General features: G+C 39.0%; 1 protein-coding gene across 8 annotated transcripts in view; it reads right to left on the bottom strand.

Moving 5' to 3' along the window:
- foxp1 (forkhead box P1) overlaps positions 1-26,039 on the bottom strand; it is a 220,000-nt gene extending 193,961 nt beyond the window's left edge. For 2 of the 8 annotated variants that reach the window (XM_015370976.1, XM_015370972.1), the window contains exons 1-3: positions 25,906-26,039; positions 19,210-19,283; positions 1,015-1,090 (exon numbers count right to left, since the gene is read on the bottom strand). The gene's annotated coding sequence lies outside the window, so the exon portion shown is untranslated. The remainder of the gene's footprint in view (positions 1-1,014; positions 1,091-19,209; positions 19,284-25,905) is intronic. The other 6 variants (XM_015370968.1, XM_015370975.1, XM_015370980.1 and 3 more) reach the window with 5 other exon arrangements.
- Positions 26,040-27,219: the final 1,180 nt, after the last annotated feature.

Below are 27,219 nucleotides of genomic sequence, written 5' to 3'. Positions count from 1 at the left end.
GATGGATGGATGGATGGATGGATGGATGGATGGATGGATGGATGGAATAAAGACCTTTCACTATGAATTGAATAGTTAATGGATTCAGTCACCTTAATTATTGTACTAGTTCTTAATTTATAAACTTTGGAAAAGTAAAAAAAAACAACTTTACAAGCTGTTCACACAAGTTTCTCCTTTTTTTTTACTCAATATTGATATTTAACTTCTCATAAATATACTATAACTGGTTTACCAAGGCTGGTCATATAGACAAGAAACTAAACATGTAACAGTATGTGTTCTACATGTGGTAAATTGATATTGAAACATTTAAATTAATATAAAATGAAATCATTATTGAACTGAGCAGTGGCCTAAAGAATGGAAATCAAATCAATTTGTCCTAGCAATTCATTTTAATCCAGACCTACTAAAGTCGTAAATGACGATCCAAACTCTTCCATAATTTTCCGCAATCCTGAGTAAATTATTTCTTTACTCCCAGACAGAAGCAAGGCTGGAGGAAAAAAGTAACGAAAAACAACCTGACAGAGATTCAAAAACATAGTGAAGCGAGGGGCCTGCTGGGATGGTTTCATCACAGTGCCTGACCCCCCCTGCTGCTGGGAATGGCGGGAGATATGGGGGGGGAACTCTTCTTCACAGTTGGAGATTTAATTGCACACAGATTCCATTACCTCTGCACAAATGTCACATTCTCTCCTGATCAGAGGGCACAGCAGCCACTGGCAGCATGGCTGGCAAGCAGCCAGGCTGTAGTGCAGTGTTCAGCCAATCACAGCTCTCTGTGCTCTCACAGGTGAGCAGAGGGACAGCGGAGGTGCTCTAAAGCAGATACATTAACAGATGAAGAGGTGACATCGTGTGCATCACTGTAGCGGAGGCTAATTGCCTCTAGATGAAAAAAATTGTTTCCTCCTTTCAAACTTTTTTTTTGCGAATCATCAAGACAAGACAGTGAGAAATACAGTACACAACCAGAGAAAGGTTAGTGGGAGAAGTGACACATACCCTGATCACTTCAGTGGAGTGGATCGGCGCTTCATTCCTCCAATCGGAGCTCAGCTCTTAGTCCTGAGGGGCAGGGCTGTGGGGGTTTCATAGAGAACGCAGGGACCGAGAGAGAAAGAGAAACAGAAGGAAGGGGAAAGATACAACAATTACCAACAGGAAGTAAAAGGTGGGGAAAGCCCCTACCCTGGTCCACTGAGCCCACATGTACAGAAACATCAAAGCGCTAAAAGTAAACGTGATCTTCCAAGCCCACAACTATTTAATATGTTCTGACACACTGATTCCTTTGGAATCTCTTAGCCTACATGCATTTAGAGATACCTTTTTTTAATATAAAAACTGCTAAAGAGCGCTTTCTTATAAATTTGGCGGAGGTTTTTAAAAAAAATCCCCAAACAGCTTCTATCCAACAAGCCCTGTTTACTTCTTTCAGTATGAATTAAGACAACTGTATATTTTTCAACTCTGCTCTTTAGTGAGAGTTAATCTAAACATCTTTTTGTAAATGAAATATTAAAGAGCCACATTATCTGACGTATATGCAGCTCTGGCTTGCTTTTTCTTACCCAAATCGATTCTTCCCAACTTTGTAGAACAAATACAGCTATCTAGAGGTAGATGAGTAAAAATAAACTACCTAAAAGTTCATTTAGCAACTCTACTAGAGGAAAGAGCTGGAGATGCAGGCTTATTAATCAGGAACTTTCACAAGGTTCTATAAAAAGCTTTAAGGTTATTTTTATCTTTTCAATTGAAAGATCAAGTCTTTTTGGGGGGGAACCCCCATATTTATTCAAATCATTGTAAGAAAATCAGGTGCTCAGGGCTCACAAGACCAGAAAGAAACTTTTTTCTTTTGTTCTACTGTCACAAGCGCAAATATGTAGAGAATTCTAAGGTCTGTATAAAACTGGATCCAATTACTCTGCTGCTGAAAAGCTTGTTTATAGTTTAATCTGACCAAACATTCCAGGTGAGTCAGGTATAAAACAAAGATGAATATGTCAAAATATATAGCAGAGGATCTATGACGCTGTGGGACTGTTTCAGTACTTAACGCCCTGGAAACAATTTTATAATAAATTAAAATGATGACTAATGAATCTAAAACTGATGAAAAAAACTAAAACCTGATTTCAACAAGAGACCAAAGACCAACTGGAAAATATGGCGTGCCCTTAAAAAAGTTCAAAAATCAACCCTGCATTGTGGCCATACTAGCCCACAGGCAAAAATCCTAAAACAAAAAAAAAATTAGGTGAGCTAAACGGAGGAGAAGATTAGACAGGACAGGATGATGTAGGAAAAGAGAGGGATTTTCAGAGAACCTTCCTAGGGAATTATTATAGGAAATGACTGTGGCCAAAATGGAGCGTTGAACAAAGCATTAAAGAAAGAGGGACAAAGTGCCACTGGACATTATGGGTAAAATCACTATTTGTGGTGATTTTTAAACTTTAGTTTCAAACAAAAGTTTAGAAAATTAAATACATTTTCAGTGTTTGTTGCTGCTACATCAAAAATTATAATTTTTTCTTGCCTTTTATATGTTTGGTGAGGTGACCGATGTTGAAATGCAAACTACTGGTCAGCAAACGATGAAATTACCACAAACTTAAAATTAAACTTAATTTTCAAGCCTTATAGTTGTCTCCCCACGTTTTTTCATGACGGATCTTTTTCCGTACATAAATGAGCAATTCATCTCATTATGAAACGTCTGAGACAAGCTAGACAAACAAGCCTGTATGAAAGCTCAAACGCATTCATCTGTGGCCTGATAAACAAGCGGAGAGATGCTAATAACTTCCTTATACAATTCAGATCATGCAAAAGAGGCAGAGGAATTGATGTGTTCTGGTTTTGTCCTTGTCACAGGAGTCAGAGCTGCATGTGTGGCTTGTTGCCCCATGAGATATGTGCATATAAGTTTGCTGTTTAATGTGGTCGAGTTTTGAGCAGCAAAGCACGACAATCCAGCTCCGAGTTAATTGGTCTGCTCTATAAAAGTAGTGTCAAAAACGAAATCTATAACCCTACTTCAAAGTTAGGCTGAGCAGCTCTGCAGGCAGACACAACAAACCACAGCCTCATAATTCAGCAGGCTGGAATTCAGCTAACCCCATTAGCGTTGCCGTTGTTTCAACAGTCTGTCCACATTCCTAGGCCCTCCATCCGCCTCAGATAAGACCCTTCTGATTGCTCTGCTGCATGCCTGCCATTGCACCCAGAAATACGCTGAGCCAAACACAGAGGCCCTCTCAGTAGGATCTCTGTCAGCGTCCGAGTCAAAGAAGCAACAGAAGGCCTTTCTGCCATGTCTGCCACATGCGATGTGTAACAATCAACCGCAAATATTCACTGACAATGTCGGGGTAACATCAGACGGCTTTGACTTTAATGTTAGCTCTCAGTTTGCATCTTAACAAGCACTTGAATTAGGAAAAAAGTGTTTCTTATGGTGCCATTTGTCAATAAAAACACTGCATAAAACTAAACACCACCTTTAGCATTAAAGTGCAGCCATTCTGCGGTCTTTTTTGGCATGCCAGCTGCCTGCTCCTTGGTTCTTCCTCTGAAAACATGTGGTTGTAATCTCACTTTTTCACTTAGATTGAAAGCGGCTTTCTGTAGAACTAGGGACTTTATGGGATGTGTTAACGGCAAACTCATTTGTCAGTTTAGAAACAAATAAGGATATCTGAAGCTATCCAGGCTTGGATTAACATCGGCTTCCTGAAGGTGCAAATTATGGTTACAGTTTTTAGCTAAGCAAACGAGGCCGGTTCACCTGCTGCATTTCATATCTGGTGAAAAACCCTTCATAGGAAAATAACCGTCACCGATCAACAACTCCCTAACAGTGAGTGAAACCGAGTGGATATTAAACATGAACATTCAAATTCTGTCTGACACCACTGAATTAGAAAAGCTTAATATTATATGCAAAGGTCAAACCCAAACTGGATGACAGATTATTCAGTAAAGGCTGTAGTTTGTAAAAATCTTGATTTTATTCAACCTTTGATCCAAAAATCTTCTCTCTGCCATCTCACCTTATTAGGCCACTTATGGACTGAAAGAGGTAAGCACCCACTACATGTGGTCTTACTAAAATCATAGTAGGGAGATGTTTGAATATGGTCTATTTCCTACAATTACATTTCTTTATTTCTTTTTAAAAACTGAAGTGATGTCATAGTTTCATTAGCTTCTGATAAATGCAGCCATGTAACATAACCCACACATCCTATAACATGGTTGTTTTTTTTACTTATTTGAACTTACAGATATTTAATAAAATCAATAACCTAATATAGAAACATGACAATCAAATGTTGCAGCTGATTATGTGTGTAAGGAGTTTCAGAAGGTTCCAACATAATGAGAAATCAGCCATCCATCTGCAAGGAGTGGAGGAAAATAGGTAACAAATGGTGAAAAGCCAGCATTTGGATATCAGATCTATCAAGTTCACCCTTAAAAGCAGACGTTCTCCAGGGCATCAGCTCGGCCTTCAACACCAAGAACTTTGCCTGAGCAGGATAGATATTGTAATTTCACTCGTATATCATTTCAATAGAAATATAAATAAAATAAAATATTATGGATTTCTGGATTTAAAAAAAAATGAGGTTCCTCTCAGATTTGAAATTTTTTTTTTTTTGCTATATTATAATTGTATTATAAATGTCCAACCCTAGACCTCAAACCTAGACACTGTTCAGGAGAAAGTCCACCAGGGACTGCACCTCCACCTTTGTTTTAAATATCTATACTTAAAATGTCTTCATTATTGGAAAAAGGGAAATAAAGACTAAATTCTATTTGTTGAGCCCATTCCTGGAAAGCAACTGAAGAATTGAGCAGCAGGCATCAAGGTTTGAGGTGGCTGTTCTGCTGCAGCAGGACTGAGCAGGACAGTCATAGAATCCCGCAGCTATTCTACCTCCATCAGATAGAGCTTGAAGAAAATATGGGACGAAGAAACAGTAAAACAACCCAAACCACCCCAGTACTTCCCTGGAGAACTGGCTGAGGAGGAATTAGAAAGTTCTGGGTAGGGAGAAAGTCCAGATAACTGATCTAACTGAGATCCTTTAAGAAAAACTTGAAACAGGCTGTAAATGCAAGAAAAACTCTAAGATCCCATTTTCGAAAGTGAGGAACAGTGCAAAGTGTCCTTAGATGGATGTCTAAATGGTTACAATAATAACTTACTGAAGAGATTTCCACAAAAGGGGTACCATTTATTGTTAGGGGGTGGAATATCCCACACGTTTGATCAGAGGGACATTTGGATTTCAGTTGGTAAAACAGGTTTAATTGTTGGTGTTTACCTATAAAAAAGAAGAAAAAAACTTTATCATTCTCCCACAGTGGGATCAGATCACCTTTAGCTGTGTCAAAGAATAATGTTTCCAGTAACTTGTAGCTAGAGTTAGTCCAGTGATCCAATCTGCAGCTAAGGATATTGGCGCTGTATCGGATCAATGGCTTGACCCATTAAGTCACATCCCTTCCAGTACCTCATCTAATAAGAGCCAATCTTTGGGGACACCCCCAGCTGACCCATGCTACTGGGGACAATTACAAGAGAGTGGTCTTTCAGGACCGACGCCCACTTGACCCGGGAGAGAAAAACACGGAGGAGATCCACATGATTTAAACTCCTCCCTAAGACGTGCTGACAAGGTTACAGGGTCATTGCAGACATTAACAGGTCAGTGTGTGGCCCACTTGGGAACAATTACTCCCAGTCACAGCTAAGTGGACACTTGATTGAACACGACGGAGGCAGGACACACTTCCCACAGATAACAATCCCCAAAGCCATTTAGGATAAAAAGCTCTTGTGATACAGCCTTTATGGGCAAAATTCATCTTCCCTTTCCCCTTTTAAAAGAATGTGAGAGTGTGATAGAGAGCCATTCTTTGGGAGAGATGAGTTACTCAGAGCATTACCATTTTCTGGTTATGACACAGAAACAATTACAAGGTGACTGGGAGAAAAGGCTAAACAACGCGGCCGGCTCTTAGGATTTCATTTTTCATTAGTGAAGAAAACAGATATGGTATCTCTCACACTTTTGCTGATGGTGAAAATGTGTTTTCCCTGTAAGTCAAACTAGAGTCACCGTGTAGGACCTCACATCATTAGCGTTCACAAATATCTCACTTCTTCTGATTACTGTGTGGGCGCTGCAAGGTTTTTTTATGCCGTTCAACCTTTGACCTACTGACAGCCTGACCCGTCTCCCACCACAATGACTATAAGTTTGCCTCAAACATCTGGCGTCTTATGTGTCCACGGAGTAACAAAAACAAATACTTTGTGCGTTTCATCATAACGTGTGGGTTTGACATGAATTGTACAGGGGAGGAAAACTAAACAGATGTTTTCGGGTAGCTACTGCAGATAAAATGACAACTTTGCACAGAACCATCTCTCCTGCCCTACAGGCTCCTTGCAAACAAATAGGCCTTATCAATTCCCCAGCACATTTAACCCATATTTGCATAAGCTGCATGTTTGTCGCATTGTTTCCTGTTTTGTTTTCTTTTCCATGGCCTGTGTTTATTTATTTTTCTGCATTAGGAAATCAGTTCCACATTGTTTCCCCCCCCACCCCTGATCTGCTGTTGTGGTTGACGCTGCAGCTGTTGGTTGTTAGTGGCTGGAGATGACACAGTTCAGCACTTCTCTAGAAAACAGCGCGCCTAAACACAGCTGCACAGAGGAGAGAGGAGACTCTTTTTTATCAAATAAAAAGATAAACAAATCATTCAGCTGATAAACTGATATCACTCCAGAGGCTCTGCTCATTAAGCTTCTACATTTTTTCCCAGTGAAAAGAAAGTGTGTTTAACTTAAGCTGCGTTATAATAAAATAAACAAATGCGTATAAAGAGTTTCATTTTTTTCTTATTAGTAAATATCTGTTTCAAAGCTTATACTTTCCTATCTTAACAACCATTCCCCAGGAGCTTAAGCATCTAAGTCATTAAGATCTAAACTGGGTGAAGATCATAGGTCAAACTAAACACAGGTGGACCTGATGGCGAGCTTTGGCTCATCATCCCGCTGCATAGCCAAAGTCTACTCAAGCTAAACTCTAGAACCGATGGTTGGATCATTTTGGATGTCCAGATCCTAAAGAGCAAAGCAGCCCCAGGCCATCACACCTCCACCACTCTGTTTGACTGTAGCCTTCATGTTCTTTTGCCAATTAGAAAAGCTTCTTCACTAGAAACTTTTAAAACTGCTGTTTATTCAAACAACATACTGGCCAATGTGTGTTTTACAGTCATGAGAGAGAGACCTATTGTAGCATCCTTGTTTTTGTCAACCTTGTTTTATTCTTCAGGTAATATGTAACCTAGTAAACTAGCCTCACCCGCCAGCCGCCAAAATCATTTATTCCTGCGAGTGGTCTAGCCTCGATCAATGCCCCAGGCCGTAGAACTGGTGAGCCAATCACAACGCAGAGATGTGTTTTGAATTTTTTGATGCAAAGTGGGCGGGGCTTTGAGGGCGTGACGACAAAGCTGCGCAACGCTGGAGAAAGAACAACAAGGAAGATGGCAACAACTATTGAATTCTCGTTTGACTCAGCTTTGGAATCAGTTTTAAAAGGATTAGACTTGGGGTTTTTGTTGAAACATGAGCAGGAAGAGGCTTTACACTCACTCATTTTTAAGAAGGACGTATTAGACGTTTTACCGACAGGCTGTTTGTTTACACTCCCCCACCAGCTTTCTGTCACGCTTACTACGTCACAGTCAGTTGCGCTCATTGGTCAGAGCGTTGGCAAATAGGCCCAGACATGGTTTGAAAAACAACGGGTTGTTCTCATCAACAATCTTCCGATGTCTCATTAATCGGGGCCAGACTAAATTACACATTTAATCTCACGTTTATTCTGGTTTATCAGGCTAGGTAATATGCCTTCAAAATAGAAATATTATAAAAACAAGGTAAGTCTAAAAATACTTTTTTTTTCCCCCTTCACTACCGTATCATAGTTTATTCATTAACAGGAGAGGCCCAGTTCTAGTTATGTTTCACATGCAGCTGTTTCCTCTTTTAATAAATTAAATAATCATTTTCATGCATGATTTTTGTATTATTTCCCTTTGGTTTATATTTTTCTGATATAAAAACTGGTTCTGAATTAAAGCATGTAATTGTAAGAAAAAAGCAACACCAAATGAACTCTCTAAGAAGGTAAATACTTTTTCATAAAACGATAACAACATTAATCTATTTTATTATCAATTTAGCACAAATAGGAACAGTTTCTGCTTTTATGTTTTAAACAAAATGACGTCAGGCTGACCGATCCTCGATATGTGCTTCTGATCTTTGGGGCTGAATTTGAAGCCTGTATTTTTAGTTTTTCTTCCATTTACATGATAAAAATAACACACTGATAAATGTTACACAAGTCTCGATTCAAATACATAGATATTTATAACCAAATCAAACAAAGCATTAACAATAGATCGCAAATAAAGGTAGGGGCTAAGCGTGAACGTTATGTGATCTTGAGGCATGGCTGCAGAATGTACTGATGAATTGTTGAACACATGCATCCACCATGTGAAAAACCCTCTGATGCTTAAACTCCTGCAGTAACGATTAAGGCATTAACAGTAAAGGAATACAACTCCATAAATTTCACTGCTTTAAAAGCCCTAATGCCCGTTTCTCCAGTTTCCTAAAAAAGATGAATGCAGTACAAAGAGAAAGACTGTCAAAGTGCAGACAAACTGGTATCAAGTTGTTAACCACATGAATTCACATTTACCACCCGGCATATTAACTGCCTCAAATCCGTTTACACCAAAGAAATCTCCCAGCGCGTTGACACTACACAGAATCCATAAACAGACAATAAACACATTGTAATTATGAATGCCAACTCTTTAATTACGTGTGTCATCTGGGGATGGCCGAGTTCGCTAATTGTCAGAGTGATGGTAAAGGATTCGGGGAGACAGGAAGGAGATCCAGCCTCAGGCCCATTGAAAACCTTATTCCCTCGTCACTGGCAGAAAATTCAATTGGCACGATTCCAAGGAGAACCGTCCAAACAGCTTTAATCAGCAGGGATAAACTTCATGCAAATCTGTCACATTAGCACAAACAAGAAAAGGAGGAAAACACTGGAGGTTTATTGTAGTCTGAATATGATTACGAGGGAAACTCCTCATCCTCCTTTGACCTCACTGCCAGCCGCCTTTAGGAGAGAAACAGCGTCTTTATTTGCTGCAAGCCAAATCCCCTTACCCCACCTGAAGATTCAACCAACAAACAAAACCTCTTGGTTTTATAGATAATAAAAAAACACAGAAGTTGCAGTTTACGTCCATCTCTCCTTCAGGCGCTGTGAGAGTGGTTCTGAAGGCTGTCCGGAAAAGTGTTTGATTGGTGCTAGATTGTTCTATAGGAGAGAGACAGACAAGCACAGACAGGTAGAAGGTAACGATAACTTTGAAGCAGAGCCTCAGAGATACCTGCTTCAACATTTATAAAACTGTCCTTTTCATACTTGATACTGATACTTCGTTAAACAGTAGTTAGGATGCAGGATTTAATGGTGTTGGAGAGTTAGTAGGTAGTAGATAACAAGTAATATCCAAAGAAAACAACCTTACTATATATTATATTGACATCTGACATCAGTTCCATATCAGCCAGAAAATAAATATAGGAATGCACCGGCCTGCATCTAAAATCTGAAATAAGCACCATGATACTGTAGAAACACCCAGCTTCTTTTTAGAGTGATTCTAACACGTTGGTTAATAACACATGAGTCAGTTGTTCTAATGCCTATTGATGAATGCTTGATCAAACCTTTTCTTACTCTTCACGCTGTAAAATAAATAATAAAAGAGTGTATGATTGCTGCCGATATCGTATCAGGTTGATATCAGTCAATAACCAAAGCTGCAATATTCTATTACTGTATCGGAAATGAAAAAAGCTGGATCAGGATATGCCTAATTTGAAGGATCTCAGGTTAGGTCATCAGATCATATTGGAAAGACGAGATCAGTGTGAGCTTGATTACCTTCAGCTCTGACCACAATAAGAATATTGCTTCTCATTCATAACTATAATCCCCTACTATAGGTAAGGTGCTTTGAAAAGGTTATGCTGTTATGTACTTTGTATTAGTCAGAGGAAGAGGTGAACTAAGATCAAAGAGTGAATTACTCAAATTACTGAAAATACTCTGTGAGATGATTCCCTGAGATGAGTCGTCTGCTAAATAAATGTCACTGAGGCAGTGAGAAACCGTCTCCAGCATTGTTTACATATTGACTGGCACCGTGCGGTTGGCCCTGATGAGAACAACACACAATCTCCGCTGGGTATGATCTCACTTGGTGGAAAAAGAGCTGTCACTGTGATTCGGGTGGGAGGGTGTGGCGTTGCAATCAATGATGGTGGAGAGACTTCAACGCAAACATAACAAATCCATTACTGGTCATGAAGCATGAAATCATACATTAGCTGAGCTCTAAATGAAATAGTCGATTCAGGAACAATTTACAGCTCAAACTCTTCTCACTTGTGGCTTTTTTTTTTCCATTCGCTCTGTCTGCGAAGTTAAACTGAGCACTTCACTCTGCCCTGGGAGGTCCTTTTTCATGGGATCACTATTGATGAACAGAGATCCTAGTGACTTAGTGAAAGTGAAAGCGAGCATGAAGAATGCAGAATTTTCATCTCTCTCATACTCTAATGCAGCCCATTATGCTCTAAAAACAGACTGCTCATCTATTCATTTTATGGAGCATTTGCAAAAAAAGATGACGCTGCAAGAGGGTGGATCAGGGTGATTAAAACCCTCCCAATTAGCCCTTTAGTCACAGCATCCAGCTGCATTTAAAGTACACAGAAATGCACTCAAAGAGCCAGGACTGGAGCCTCTCTGTAGCAGAAAATGAAACGATTGATTCTCTCATATCTCAGCAGGAGTTGTACTCAGAGTGAGGAATTGATTGGTCTATGCATTAAAAGCTGGTGCATGGTGCAGCCCACATACAAAAACATCCGATCACTGGAAACAGCTGACTGCTTCAACCAATCAGACGTAATTACAGCACCAACAACAGGTGGAGGGAGCTTTTTACAAAAGGCTATAAATGGTGGATCAATGTTGGAGAACGGCGATGAAAACTACACTGATGCGGAAAGAAAGCTCTCCTTCATGACCTGAAAGTTCACAGCCCTTTGCAGAAGGTTTCATTCTCCTTCACAGTTTGTCTAATCCGGCAAAAATCGTCCATGTTTTTCAATTGAATTTAGAGCACAATAATAAACAGAAAGGGAAATTATCAACTTTTTGTCATATATGACTAACTGTGGGGGCAGCATCATGCTGTGGGCGTGCTGCTCTTTGGCGAGGTCAGGGAAGCCTGCCAGTTTCTAGGAAAATTAAGCTTTTCCAACTACAAGTCAAACTTGGAGGAAACATGAAAGTGGCAGAAGTCCCACTTTCAGGAACATTCAACAGATCCACAACCAAATGCGTCCCAGCAAAGCACAGTCATGCTTTGAAGTCAAAGTTTGGACCTGAATGCAATGCAGAACATAGGAGACCTGAATATGTATGTTCACAGAGGCTCTCCATGTGGCCTGCCTGAGCTGGAGCTCTCTACCAAAGAGGAATAATCAGAAACGTCTCTGCAGGCTGGAAGAAACAAACCAAAGGACTTCAGGCTCAAACTGCAGTTAAACCTCAATAAAACCTCAATAATTCATTTAGTTATGTGGTTATATGCCAGTAAAGCTTTTTAAGAGTATAAATACTTTTCAAATATATCCCTCTTATTTCACCATTTTACAAACTCTGAGTTCCAGCCATCTCTAAAAACAACTTCTGAAAAAGGATCTGACACCCAAAGAAAGCTGAATCTGAATACAGTGAAATAAAAACATTTTTACACGTGAAAAACAAAATACTAATATGCAGTTGTTGGACTCCTCATTTCCACCAGTTGTACAGTTGTAACCTCAGCACTTTTAACCTGGACTCAGTGCTAACTGCCACTGTGCAGATAAAAACCACTGAACATTCAAACTCATTTCCACTCAGGTTCTCAGCAGAAAACTGAGAATTTGTCACCACCAACTATTCAGACCAACTATTATGAAAGAGAAACTAACACTTAAGAAAAAGCTGAAGGCTTAGCTCTAGTATGTTTCTCTTTTTTTTTCTTGTATTGTTTTTCACAGGTAAAATTTTTCACTTTAGCGACGTGGTGTTGACAATGCTTTCCAAAGTGCCGTCTACATGAAGAAGGAAACCTCAAGGAAAAACTGTAAACAGATCAGTAAACAGAACACCCGGGGCAGGTTAGATACAATAAATGTGATAATTATTGACAAAGCTTGCAAAACATCTCCCATCATCCTACAGAGAAAAGCAGTAGAGTTGAAATGACGGTGCACTTTTACACTGTTTAATTATGAAACTCTGATTAATTTCCAAGTTTATGTTTGAATAAACCGCTTTCTTTAGAAATGAGCCCTCTGCATTCAGTTGGGTTCTTACTCAGCTAACTTTGCAAATGTTTTTTTTTTTAACCAGTATCCGTCTGAGAGAACGGGTGAAACACGGACTTTAAGTCGTCTCGCAGCTGCATTCTTCACGCCATCGATTCACGCTCCTTTATATTCAAGAAAATGAGCCTGAAGTGGTGACGTTACAGCAGCGGGACATCAAGGTGAGGTTTCCCACTCATTTCTTGCTTCTTCTCATCCAAACTTTTGATAAATCTTAACTCCATGCGTGTCACAGAGAAAGCTGGCAGCTTTAAGATTGTAGTCTGCAGGATCTGTGGAAGCCATTGCGGCTTTTGCCTCTTGTCTAAAAGGGACTTCACAGACATCCGCAGCCTACGAGCCTCAGCCACTGGGTGAAAGCTACAGTCGTATTCAGCCTCTTAGGGTGGATCTCAACTTTACACTCATGCATTAGACCTGAGATAAGTGCGGGTAAAATTACATAAATTAAAAAAAAGTAGATGCAGAAAGGTCAAAGGCAGAGAAGAGGATAAAAAAAAAAAAATCGCACATGGAAGCAGAACGCTGTTTTTTTTTTTTTTATCAAAATGGGCTAAAACAGATCGCGGGGTTAGTTTTACAAAACTTTAAAAGGAAACTTGGGCAAAACAAAAAAAAAAGGAAAAAAGACGCTCTTTCAAGAGGAGAATCTAAAAAGTGTAGAAAAAATAAGTAGCTTAATAAATCCATGAGTTTGTATTTGCTTCTTATTTTGAAAAAAAGTTTCAAACATATTAAGATAATTGAGATTAAGCCCTAAAGAAATCAAGCATGTTATTCTTTCCATGACTAATCTATAGTCCAAAATAATAAACAAAACAAACACAAAAAAAACAACTCCAGAGAAAATAACCATCTCCAACTGGGTGTTTTGGGAATGAAGCCCCACCCTGTTTACAACACTGAGAACAAAAACAAACTCCCTCAAAGGAGCCCGGGAAACTGCAAGGCCCACACTAAGCAATACAGCCAAACAACAACAACAACGTGTGATGATCTACAGGGAGAGCAAGCTTTCAAACAACAGCAACCTGCGCACAAACAAGGTGTGCATCCTCACATGCTAGCAGGAGTGCACAGGAGAGTGAGAGAAAGTGTCAGTGAGAGACAGGCAGAGAGAGAGAGAGGGAGAGAGAGAGAGAGAGAGAAAGCGAGAGTTGGTGTGAAAGTGGAATTGGGTAGCAAACAAAGTCAAATACCACCCGCGCCACCCCGCTCTCAGGTCAACTGAATCATCAGAAGTCAGGGAAGATACCGTCACCACCTTCCACGAATAGCTCACATAACCACATCAGAATGACTTCACCGTGGCTAACACAGCACTCTGAGAAACACTCTACCTCTAGATCCAGGCACTGGCAGAGAAGAAGTAATGAATCTTAGTTAACAAGGCCATTATCAGGGAAGGAGCAACATCATCAAGAGGGACTTCAGATCCACAAATCCCTTCCATCCAACGGCTTTTTATTGTTGCTTTTAACTGCTCAGGCATGCTGTTAACAACTTCACCAAAAAAAGAAAAAGACAGAGAAGGAAAGGAACCTTGAGATGAAAGTATCATGAGTTTAATCTCATGCAATGCATCATCTTAGTAAACAATGAGGCTGACTAAGGGACACAGGCCCAATTAGCCATCTCTGCTCTTAGCTGTCGAGTGTTTTAACAGCTCGCATCGGATGATAAGAGCAACCTGCAGACTTTTATCTGTGCTCCACTCTCATCACTGTGGTAGCACCTTTGCTAAAACACAGCTCTTCTCCATCTTGGGTAATTACTGCATCCCAATTACCTCCTGGCTTGTAAACATATATCAAATAAACAAGCAGTAACCCGTCAATTAGGAGCTCCCCTCTCATAATTGCGGGGTCAAAAGGATGTGCAATGTACAAACTGGTACCTGCTAGCTGTGTTTGATTAAAAGTAACAGGATGGGAAGCAATTAAATCCAGAAATGCACCGATTACAAAGCAGCTCATCAGACTTGGACAATTTTAGCCCCGATTGGCTCGAAATGATCAGTGGGACAAAACCTAAGAAACCAGACTTTTTATTTCCCTGTAGACTTGATATATTCAAATTAAGCCTCCAAAAGAATCAAAACAACATCTGGTCAAACATTTAACCAACCAATTTTTAACCAAAACAGGAGGGGTTATGTGACTTTTAAATGATGGCCTTTTAAGCTCATCCCATCACAGGTTTGGTATCGTTGTGGCCAAAGGTGGAACTTGGAATCAACTAGATCAGTAGATCAGTCTGTGCCACTTTTAATAACAAATTGCTTCAAACCTTAACTTATTTTGCACCAGGCTTATTGTGCAAGAAGAGGAAGGAAAGCTTTTAATTTAGGGGGGAACTCAATCTTCAATTGTTAATTTTAATAATAAACCAAACATAACACTTTGCTGACAAGGTATGTTTAATAAAATTCCTTTTCAAACATTATGTTTCATTAATTTTTGGAAATCAAGGGGTGTGTTTTGTACACTTGTTCAAATGTAGAAAACTGTGAACTGAAATCAAATTAGGATTTGGGACAAATGTCGGCTTAGAAGCTGAAGCTCACACAGGTTGTTTTGGACGTCGTCTAATGGGACAGGAAAAGAAGAGTCAGGAAAATGTGGATTGATCCTTATCAGTTTTAAGTAGTAACGTTCTACTACATATCATCATCATAGCATGCAGCTCAAAATCATAGCTACTGCCTTAAGTCCTTTAAGTCCTTAGAATTAAAAAAAAAAATCCCAATTGGTCAAAATCAGACTCAGCGGGTCAGGATTCAAAGGGAACTGAGGACCCGGGAGGAAAAGCCAGATCAGTGCAGCTCTAGATTTAATAAAAGTTGCACAGAGAATGGATGGAGGGACAGAAAACAACAAGAACTGGTCTATTAGAGGGTACTAGGATTGGACTTTTTACTAGAAAAGAAAATAATAAACTAGAAGACTATTCAAACTGCCCTTCCCTATACTAGCTTGTGCTGAAAAAATGTGTTGCTGTTGGTTGATGGTTGTTCACGGTTTAATTCATACAAATAAAATTTTGTTCAAAACCGATGGAGAGCAAACCACCCATTCTTTAATGAACATCTAATTCATTTCCTTTCTATCAGCCATATGAAATGAAGCATTTCTTCATCTTATGCAGTTTTCCCATACATAAACTCTACTGGGGGCGGCCCACCCAGGACAATAAAATCCAGATTCTACTCTCCCATTTAGTCTATCTGCTCTCTCGTCCTACACAGTCATGCGTCAGGAAGCATCACCTCTGGCATTAGCAGCAATCCGGCTTACTTCATGCACCTACTGTACAACTGCAGAGCTGTAGAACTTGTAGGACTGAATGTTTAATCTATAAGGTATCCTATCAATAAAGTAACTAGCTGCTGGCGCCCTTTGATTTTGGCATTGCTGAAAAGCTGCTCCTGTAATGTATTAAAGGGGTCATAGAATGATTATATAGGCTATATGGTGCTGGTCCTTAAGGTCTCTGAATAGGGTGTGTAACATTGGTTGGGCTGAAGATGGCATATTTGCTGTTCTATGCTCTATAATGCAAGATCAAATCAATAAAACTAAAATAAAAATCTTAATACTAAATGAATGAAGAATTAAATAGGGATTTTTTTAATTGGTAATTATTAAATGCATTTTTACTTCATAATCATGTGATAAAGACATTAATTAATTTTATCTCTCACTTTAGAAATCAAGTCAGTCATAATAATTAGGATTTGCGAGCCGACTTTCATTAAGAGCTTTAGTAGAGGAAGCCAGAGAGGTGTTTTTCATGTACATTTAGATAAATTCTGTTAGATTCCCCAAATGAATGACTACATTTATTGATCATATAAAACTTAATTTAGTCATATATTTCCAATATAATTAAAATAAAATAATATCAGAGTTAAACAGGCTATGATTAGATTGGCTGATCTATGAAATATGACAGTTGGGGGATGGGTCTATATCCAGGCTTTCAGCTGGCATGAAAACCTCAAGTAAATCCTTAACTTATGGAAAACCCTGCTTCTGTTTGAGTCATCTTAAGAAAAATACACAATAAAATTATATTTTGGCATTGGCTGGTCAGAAAGTTACTAAAACTATTGACTCAAAGAAGCCTATTTCTAATGAAACTGTTGCATTTTGAGTCAGGTAATGTGCTGCTAATTAATAGCATTAGAACTGCAAACAGGTCAACGTGTAAAAGAGAGTGCTTTGCTGAGAAAGTTTTTTTTTCCCTTTCGCAGATGAGTGAAGATGGACAGCAAGATTGTTGAATTCAAAAGCAAAAAAGAAAGCAGGCACAGTAAGAGTCTGTCAACAAAATCTGCATTGCTGTTCTCTTCTCGTCTCCATTACACACTCCTGTCTCTCCTCAACCCCGTGGAGCTGCCGGCTGAGATCTGAGTACTCTGATGGCTTATCACATAGCGAGCAGCGAGCTAAGCCGGAGTGATGCGCCCAAAAGACATGATCAAAGCGCCCCAAGTTTGCAGCTAGCAACGATGATGGAAGAGCAGGTCCTGCCATGTTGTGTTTCTTATTAGGCTGGGACTGCCAGCTCCCCCCTCCCACAAAAAAAAAAGAAAAACAGCAAAGAAGTCAAGTATGAAGGCCCTAAAAGTGTCTGCTGCAACTTTCATTTACATTACCCTGCCTACTACGTTTATCAGGGTTTAAGTGATAGTTCATATTAGTAAATGTCAGTTTTGCTCTTCTCGTTATCCCATTACTCAGATAAAGCAAAGTAATGATTTCATCTTTCAGCCAGGCCACAGAGGCTCACATTTTCAAGTGCCTGACATCCAGCTCTGAGCAGCTTTTAAGATCTGAACACTTTGATATAATTGAAGTCTGCTTTTTGTAGCGTGAACAGAAGAACCTGTGAGATAGCACAAGAAGCCACCACAGCAGACGAGAGGAAGAACAAAGTGGCAGCAAAAAGGGCCCTAAACAGACAAAGAAAATGTTTCACAGATCTAACCACACTGCTTCGACTGACGTGATTTCTGACTGTGGAAGCGCAAATATATCAAAACCACACAACTTGTTATGAGAACATCAAAAAAATCTATTTAATTACTTCAAACTTGGATATCTGAATACAGTATCTAGTACTTGGGCCTCTTTTTAGACCACAGTCTTCATCTATGGACAGTGCATCATAAGCTTAGGTAAAAAAATAAAGCAGCAAAAAAGAGACAAAGGAGAATTTTAAAAATGCTTTTCTTTGTTCACACCAAATCTGACTCTGACATGTGTTAGTAAAGCAGCATTACACTTTCCTTAGCACTAATAATTTTCGCCCTCTCCCAGACTCACTCCCTGTCAAACTGTTTAAGCTCAGTTCAAAAAGGGTTTATCCTCTTCTAAACACGATACAATAGTCATGTAAATCCACCTTTTTTTAACCAAATACATGCAGGTCAGAAACTTCACTGCAGCAATAATCCATTCTCAGTAACTGAAATATAGCTTTGATACAACTGAGGACATGACCAGGAGATCTGAGATTTTAAAACGCTTGTTTGAAGTTTAAATAAACCTTGTTCTCCAATAATCCACCAAAGATTGGCATGAGAAATTTCCCCTGGATCGGCTCTGACTGATGGTCAACAGGGTAAGTAATTAAGGTAAGTGTTTTTTTTCTATTCCATAAACGCAACTAAAAAAAAAATTAATTCCACTATTTTTTTAGTCTATAAATGCACCAGTTAACAGCCCAGTGGAAAAAATAAAAAGCTAGATACGTATTTTCTTTTAAAATAAGTGCATTTGTTCTTGAATTAAGAAGGTAAAATAGACAATTTACATTTAAAATAAGAAAACACAATTGTATTGTCTTATTTCAAGTGCATTTTATCCAAATATCTTATTTTAAGAGCAAAAATACTCATTCCATTGGCAAACTATCTCATTTACCTTCTCAGATTAAGAGTAAATGCACTTAAAGACGTTTTAACTTTTTTCTAGATCGTTTTTCCCAGTGTATTGAACCTTTTTTCAAAAAAAATGAAAAATTTTAGCCATTAGTTTTTATCCGTGAGGTGTTTCTAAAAGACGTGAGAGTACAAGTAGTACCAGAATCCTACTTGGCTGCACTCTGCTGGCTTTTGTGCAGGTATGACAACTATGCATGAAATACATAAATAAATTCTGAATGAATCTTAATTACCAAGCTCTACGTGTAAAGGTTAAGATGGTTTAACAGCGAATACATCACAGAAATTTGTCTTTATTTCTGCTTAAATGTTACTGCAGACATGGTTGCTGTTATTTATTTTTCAAAGTAAAGGCTTCTTTTTTTAAGTAGATTATTTCACAACAAGCAGAGGATTTTCTACTTCAAGCAGTAAGGTGAGAAAAATATATATATTTTTAGCTCTTCGGAAAGAAACAGAGATCAGCAGTACAAGTTTAGATCAGGATTTCAGTGCTGGAAAACTGCAATCTGTTCACCTCAGTGCTATCAAACCACTTTGTCCTTCTAAAGTGGCAAGAGAAAGAATTAAAACCTGAAAAACTGAACAAAAAGAGGGAGCCCTCTCTAATCACACAACAGGCAGGATGAACGATCAGAAGCTCTTGGAAATCACTCACAGTTCTGATGTTAACAACTTTCACTTCAGGTTTTGGATCGCCTTCAGCACCACTTCCTTTCCATGATGTCCTACCTAAAAATGAGGGGGGGAAAAATCAACATGTGAGAGTCCTGGAGAAAAAAAGAAAAACTAAAAGCACTTTGGTTTTGACATTAATAAAACACACTTAGGGGAAGGAAAACCCCTAATAAAAATAACTGCGTCTCATCGGCCACTTCACACTCAGACTGGCCAGCTGATGGAAACAGGTGCTGAGGTTTGGGCTGGCAGCTGAGCACAGCTTGGAGCATATGTCTCGTTCCCGAGTGTCTTGGAGAAAAAGTGTGGAGGTCTAACTTTATTCTTCTATAAACAGAAAGCTGAGCTGCTTCACAGAAAGCTGGCTCTTCAAACTAAAATTTGGGATGTTGCTGACGAAGCTTTAAAGTATTTCACAGCAAATATAAGCGTAGCTTCGAGATCTGCTTCAGTTAGTTCATGATTATATCGTCTATAGTTTTTAGAATGCGTTCCACTAAATTACTATCGATGCTTTTAGGTTTGGGGAGTTTGCATGCTCTCCCTGTGTATGTATGGATTCTCTCCATGTACTCTAGCCTCCTCCAATAATATGACTGTCCTTTTTAGAGATCAGTACCAGGATCCTGACAGACAAGATGTAGAACAGGGGTCTTCAATGTTTTCTAGGCTAAGGACACCCAAACTAATGGCAAGATAGAGCAGGGACCCCTAATTATATATATTGTATGAAACTGTGTTATATCAAACTGGTCCTATAGTCACTATTACAGATGTCATACCCTGGGATTATTAAAGTATTTCTGATTGGGATTCAGATTACTGGTTGATGGGACAGGTGTTGTGAATGAAACGGTGCCCAGCTTGAAAGAGCTCCTGTGTGTCTCTGAATGTGTGCATTGATGACTGGAAGACATCTCCTGCCTCCATTTATCTGTTTACTACAGTGTGTTGAATTCATTTTAATGTTTATTTAAAGACATTTCCATGCAGTACCTCCGTGCACCCCCTAGGGGTCACGGACCCCCTGTTGAAGACCTATGCAGTAGAGGATGGAAGGGCGCTAAATAAAGCCTTGAGGGTGATTTCAGCAGAAATGGGTAGTGTACCCAAAAAAAAAAAAAAAAATCTACTCTAGGAAGAGTAGCACTACTTCATTTTTTTTCCCAGGTAAAATTAGGCAGTAGTCAAATAAGACGATAAAAGTACTTGTAATAAAAGGGCTACTGGAGTACTAAGTATCGGTTCATGAGGTCTGATTTAACATTTAAAGTCATCTAATCAGTCAGAATGATGTGAAAATTCTGTCATTTTAAAGTAATAAAGTTAAAAAAAAAATACAAATAAATATCATGATTACAAAATAAATGTACGCATAAAAAACTTTTAAATTAATTTTTCTCCAACATAAACTTTATAAATCAATCCTAACTTCAGGTTATGGATACATGTCCAGAAAAAAAGAAAATAAAGAACTCCCAGCTATGGTATTTACTGCCCTTCCACCTCATATCCACATAGATTAAGTTGCTTGATTAAAGGTGAATAGTGAACTACTCTACTATAGTTTAAATGTAACTAGTTACTATCCACTTCTGCTGTTCAGTTGTTCTCTTAATTTATCCAAGCCTAACCCTGACTTTTAGAGGCAAGAACACTGAATTTGCTGATGAAGATTTTCAGTCATCCAGGTCATAGTCATTCCGTAAAAGTTCAAAACAAACCACTGGACTTGGTTTCCAAGATTTGAAGACGTTTCGCTACCTCTTCAGGAAGCTTTCTCAATTCAAATGCTGAATTTGGCCAATAATCATTCAGGATTTCATTCCTGAATGATTATTCATGATAACCAGAGCTCAGGTTATGGTTAGCCAGTTATAACACAGAGAAGGTGCAGGTTTTTCTAATTCCAACAAAAAAGATAAATTATAAGATTTTATTTATGAATAAATCCAGATTACATGCCGCCGGTTGAAGTGTCATAAAATTACAGAAAATTGGGTAATTTTGAATTCTGAACAAACAAAAACTCCATTTGTAAAAAAAAACTTTAAAAAAAAATTCCTTCATTCAATTTCTATTCCGATAACATGAACCGTCATGCTAGTGATGCTGTTTGAAATACTCTGATAGAAAGGCAACATTAAGCTGAGAAAAAGTGGATGAACACTCAAGCAGGTAAAATGTTTCCCTTCATATTTCAGGGCATCGTGTTTTAGTGGAATGAAAATCAGCAGCTGGAGCAAACTCTTTTTCTCACTCAGGTTCAGACTAATTACTCTCTTCCTCTCTTGCTGTGACACTTCTTGGCCGAATCCTTGCTTTTATTAAGGACAGATGACGTTAGAGAACGATAATTAAGGGCAGCTTGAGCTAATGTCCATCCTGACATCCTCACAGCTCACCCGAAGCTGTCCACACTCCGTCCGGGAGAAGCGCCTGTCAGTGTTCGCCGCCGAGCCCCATACAGTGAAAATATGGCTCTGCTTTCCTTCCTCATCTCCTTTATTTATGTAAACCATCAATAATAATAAGTTTGCTGCATCTATATAATACAGAGACACCCCCCCCCCCCTGTGTTTCCTTTGAATTCAACTTACAAAAAAAATAAAATAAAATAAAATAACAACACAAATTGAGCTAGGAGAAAGCTTAAAATTTTTCCCTCACTTGTCCTGATCTCTGACAACATTATAAGCAGTTGGTATCTAAAGTCACGTGAAGAATGAATGAAATGAATCTTAGAGAAACAATTGAGCAAATGAAGTACCCTATTCCCACACTGGGCCCAAAATAACTCCTTTTATCTGCAGGCAGGGGTGCTCAGGCAGTTTACAGCCCCTCGGTACCCAGCACAGGGTATTTCAATGTGTGTTCACAAATACTGAGCAGTCAGATGAAAGGGAGAGCTGCTGCTCTCAGGGATGGGAGTCCACTCACTGAATGCATGAGTGACTGATTACTTTCTTAGCTGCTCAACCTGAGCTCTGTACAAAGGAGAGTCTTAGCCTGAGAAGCCTGAAGAGGCCAAACTAGACATAAGGGCTTTCCAAATAACACAGAAATCACAGCTCTTGTGTCATAATAGTGTGCTTCCTCAAAGTTCAAGATAAGTTTGTTTTGTTTTTTACCCACACCTCAGTGAATTCAGTTTATATGTATTCCCAGAGCAAAGAAAGCATAAGAAACTCCACGGCCAAAACTTTGTCATCTACGGCTGACACAGGAAAGACTGTAAGCAAGTATGTACCAGCAACGTCAGTATGCAGGCCGTGAAAAACTGGAGAAGAAAGCTCATCTTGCACCCTTAAACCTGGGTCAGCATTTGTGAAGGTCCATTTCTGCATAAGTGAGCACACAAACCCCAGCGCCTGTTCAAATAGTCTCCCTCTCTCTCCCGCTCCCTCATGCAGCTCATGACAACAGCCCAGCAGCAGCACTGTTTGATCTCCAATGTTTTCCTTAATCTGGGTTGTCAAGGTTCGCTTGTTGGAGGCTGTTTACTTTACTTCTCCTACGAAAAAAAAAAAGTGTCTTTTTTTTTTTTCCTCCCCTTCAGACAATGACTAATCCAAAGAACCAAGAAGGAGGGAGCACCGCCAGCAAAAAGTTGTTAAAGCTGCAGTTTCTCTTTTGCAAAATTTCCAGTGGTTCACATTTACTGTATGAAACAGTGGAGCGGCCGTTTCATTCTCGCATATGAGACGTTCATAAAATACGGCGCCCCGTTTTGTTTTATTTCAATTCAAAGAATTGAATAACAATTTCTGTGGCAAAACACAGAATACTGTAATACAAAATAAGATATTTTTGAATTAGATCAATATCAGTCTAAATTAGACGGTGGCATAAACAAGATAAAAAAGATGATTTGATGAATAACAATATTTATTACAGGTTTATTAAAATATGTTTTTTTTTACTGTGAGAAAAATATAAAAGCATCACATTACTCTGAACAATAGTGGTGCATGGTCGCTGCATATTCATATATACTCAGAATAAGGAGTTCCCACTGTAATTTGGTGAATTATAACTTCTAGGTGAAACTTTTAACAACTTTGTGAAAAGTAAACAAACAAAATATTGTAGTTTCGATGCTGCGTTTTAAATATTAGACTATAAAAAGTAAAGTTGGTGAAAAATAAGCCATAATTAAGACCATCTAAAAGATAATCAGACAGATCTGTTTGTAGTTGTAATGTTCAATTATAGTTACAAATTTTAAGGTTTGTGTGTTTGGATATGTGAAATATCTACTTCTGAATGTACATTTACAAAATTAAAGACACTTAAATAACTTAAAACATCTGAGAGTTTTAAAGGGACTTAAATACTAAATTAGTTCACGTGAGATATTTAGTTAATCTGGCTTGTTCCTCATGCTTAAACGAAAAATAAGAATAGCAATAAAATTCAGGTATAAAAGTCCAAAATGTCAATAATATTTTTTAATTTATCTTAATCAGGTAACATTTTAGTATTATCCCACACCTAGCTCATCTGGTTGACAAGCTGAACCTTTCACTGATTATTCATTAAATCTGGGGGGACCTAGATTTCTCATTCCAAGACAGAAACTCTCTCAATCACAGGTCTGTTAGCAGTTCTACGTTTGTTTTCTAAGTGACTAACACAGCCCATATTAACATATCTGCCCCTCCAATCACCTTAACATGAAGAGTGAGAGTAGTGATGACTAAACCAACTTCTTTAATTAAACAATCATAATCAGATTACTTATATAAATACATTTGTTAATTTTGAAAAGAAATGACTATATAAAAAAAAAAATCAACTTCAAAAATAGTTTGCATCTATTATCCATTCATTATCCAAAGGCAATACGTTCAACGTTGCCATAAAAACATTTATTTAGGGCAATAATTAATGTATTAAATTTGGGAATTAAAAAAAAACTGTTTAAAATGTCTTATGCTACGTTCACACCGGACGCAGCAAGAGCAGCAAAATCGTGTCTGCTGCTTCATTTTTGCTGCTTTTAGTTCTGACGCGCGGATGAAGCAGCTTTGCTGCTCTGGCTGCGCGGTGCAAAAGTGGGTCTGACGCGCGTTGGGCGGAGCTTCACTATTCTTTCTCTGCCTTGCAGCTATATTTGCTATGATCAGTGGGAATAAAGTTAATATGTTTTTAAGTGAGAAAATACATCTGAAAACTTCATCAGTGCCGTCAGTTCATCCAGATTACAATCCTGCCTTCCAATGCTATTTCTGTCGGAGCCGCTCAGACCCCCACATGGTGCGCCGACAGTAGGAATCCCTTCAACAGCGGCCTCTGGCCGGGTCGCCTACTTGCAGTTCACCGCGGCGGCTGGTAGGTGTTTTTCATCTAAATAATCCGATCTGCAGGCACCAGAATAATAAAAGCGAAAATATTCTGCCGACAAATTTCTGCATTTTAAGTTAATTTATGCGTCAATAAACTGTTTCAGAGGAGTGATCATAGTGCTCTGTATCATCAGCGCTGTGTCTCCCTCCCTGCCAGCTCCCAGATCAGCTTCTCTGATTGGTTGACGCGGTGCGTCGAGCAGCAAAAGTTCAATTTTTCCATCTCGAGCAGCAGCACGTTTGCGGCGCGCCACCCGCGTCAGATGCTTAAATGCTCCCAACGCTGCTTCAGCTGCTCAGAAGCGCTGCGCCTGCTGCTCAAAACGCGCTGCGGGACCTTTTGCTGCGCCCTGACACGCGTCAACCATTGACTTGTAAACTCCTTGCTTCTGTCGCGCCAGCTGCGTCCGGTGTGAACGCAGCATCAGCAAAAATTAAAGTTTGCCATTATAGCAATCAAACACTGACTAGATTAAAAAAACTTTAACTCTGATCACAAAACAACTCTTATTTTTTTGTTTGTTTGTTTGTTTTTAATGGTGAGAGTTTGTATCAGGTTAAAACTATTTCAATATTTAGTTAGACTTGTAGTCATTTATTTGATTAAGCACATTAAAACTGGATGCAATTTAAATTAACATATCTTCTACTTATATTGAAATCAACCTACACCAGTTTATTTGGTCAATGTTTAATCACTGGACATTTTCATTTAAAACTGTATTGCGTTTTTATAAAAACTTTGAGGTAATAAAAAGTTAAGCGAGTATCCGCTTTTAGAGAGCGCTGCGTAGCTAAACCTTCTAATAGACGCGCAACACAAAACCATGTTTTAAGTGCGCAGGTGATGGACAGCTAAAATAAAGTTATGCTGATCATAAAGAAGTGTATAAAGTGCAGTAAATGTGTTTGCTTTGTTGTTTTTGTTATGTCCGGTGTGCTGCCAACACGTGGGGAAAAACATTCCCTGCCAAAAAAAAAAATAAATAAATCACAGTAAACTTTTCGTTTAGAACCGAATAAAGTCAAACATTCACAGTGAAAAAAAAGTCGCATGAAAAGTTGTAATAATTATGGACTTCATCCAGGTGCACCCCCCTTGAAGTCGCCTCAACTTCAGTTAACTTTCAGAAAAAGAAAAAAGAAAAGACACCAAGCGACAACAATCTGCGCTACCAGCAAAGTTATAACAAGCGGTGACTGGGAGTTTTATTTTCGTCTTGTTTTAATAAATGCAGCGAGTTATAGCCTCGGTTCGAGCGGCAGCAGGTATCTAAAGGCGAAACAACAAAGCTAGCGTTAACAATGATGAGAGCTGTGAAACTTACCGGGAGGAAAAAACGCTTTACGGCGACCAACGAGCAGCGCACGCTGAGGGTTAAAGAAGAGGGGAGGGGAACAGAGGGAGGGGGGGATAGCAGGAGATAACGAACCTGTGCACGCGAGCCCGCGGACCGCGAACGCGTGCGAGAACGAATCTCACAGTAAACAGCAACAAATATCACTCCACTCCGCCTCAGCTTTGGGTACCGGCAGAAGGTGAGGAGGAGGAGGAAGATGTGGCAGCCTTATCAAGAGCGCCGAAATATGGCAAAACGTGGAGTTTCTCTGTCGCCGACTCTCCAGTGTGGCTCGCACGGGAGGGGAAAAAAGAAAAGCTAGGGCTCCAGGCTTTTAGTAATAATAAGATCTTAGCAACTAGAGAGAGGGGAAGGGAGAAAAATTAAAATGGGTTAAAAAAAAAAAAAGGAAGAAAAAGCGCATTTTTGATGTTTTTGTGTTGATTTTCCAAGTCCGTGACGTCATATATCCACCTGCTGGGTAAAGCAGACCCTTCACAGGATTAGGTTTAATTCAGGATCACTGCTGTCCATGGCTGGGTGCAGGATGTGCATTCATTTCAGCTGCAACTGTGACAGCAGATGAAGGGGGGGGGACTGGACTTGAAACATGACGACTAATTAAAAGTGAGGAAGCAGAAGGAACTACTTTTGAGAAGTAGCTTTTTAAATTCTCATCATACACCAAGAAAAACAAACTATACAAATAAAAACTAGTAAGTTTTAATCCATTTCAATTCAGTTTATCATCTCAAGGCACTTTACAGTTCACCAGATCATACAGTCAAATTGATTCAAAGTTTTCTATCTAAGGAAAACCAGTTGATTGCTTTGACTCATTGACTGCAATGCAATCCCTCAAACTAAGCATGCTTGTAGCGACAGTGGAGAGGAAAAACTCCCTTTTAACAGGAAGAAACCTCCAGCAGAACCAGGCTCCTTGTGGGGTTCAAGGAGACGGAAGCAGAGATACCAAAAGAAACTGTAAAAGGCGGCCCTGTCCAGTAAACACACAGCCAGACAGACGATCAGTGTCAGTGTGACTTTTTTTTTTTAAATAAATGTATTCAGATGAACGTACATTTACTAATGAGGCTGTTCTACTGTGTTTGGGTTGCCAAGAAAGCCAAGACTGCATGTCTATAGGAACACATTCATTTTATCTAGTTAATACCTTTCAGCTAGCAGCATTGTCTTTTATAATGGAAAAAATAAAAACAAATAAATAAATATATGTTATATAATACATTACATATGCAATATATTATCATAATGATAGATAGATAGATAGATAGATAGATA

Source organism: Cyprinodon variegatus, unplaced genomic scaffold (assembly GCF_000732505.1).
Source record: "Cyprinodon variegatus isolate N-32 unplaced genomic scaffold, C_variegatus-1.0 Scaffold51, whole genome shotgun sequence".
Taxonomy (NCBI): Eukaryota; Metazoa; Chordata; class Actinopteri; order Cyprinodontiformes; family Cyprinodontidae; genus Cyprinodon; species Cyprinodon variegatus.
The sequence above is the reverse complement of the archived record's forward strand: the minus strand, read 5'-3'. Positions and strand labels throughout refer to the sequence as shown.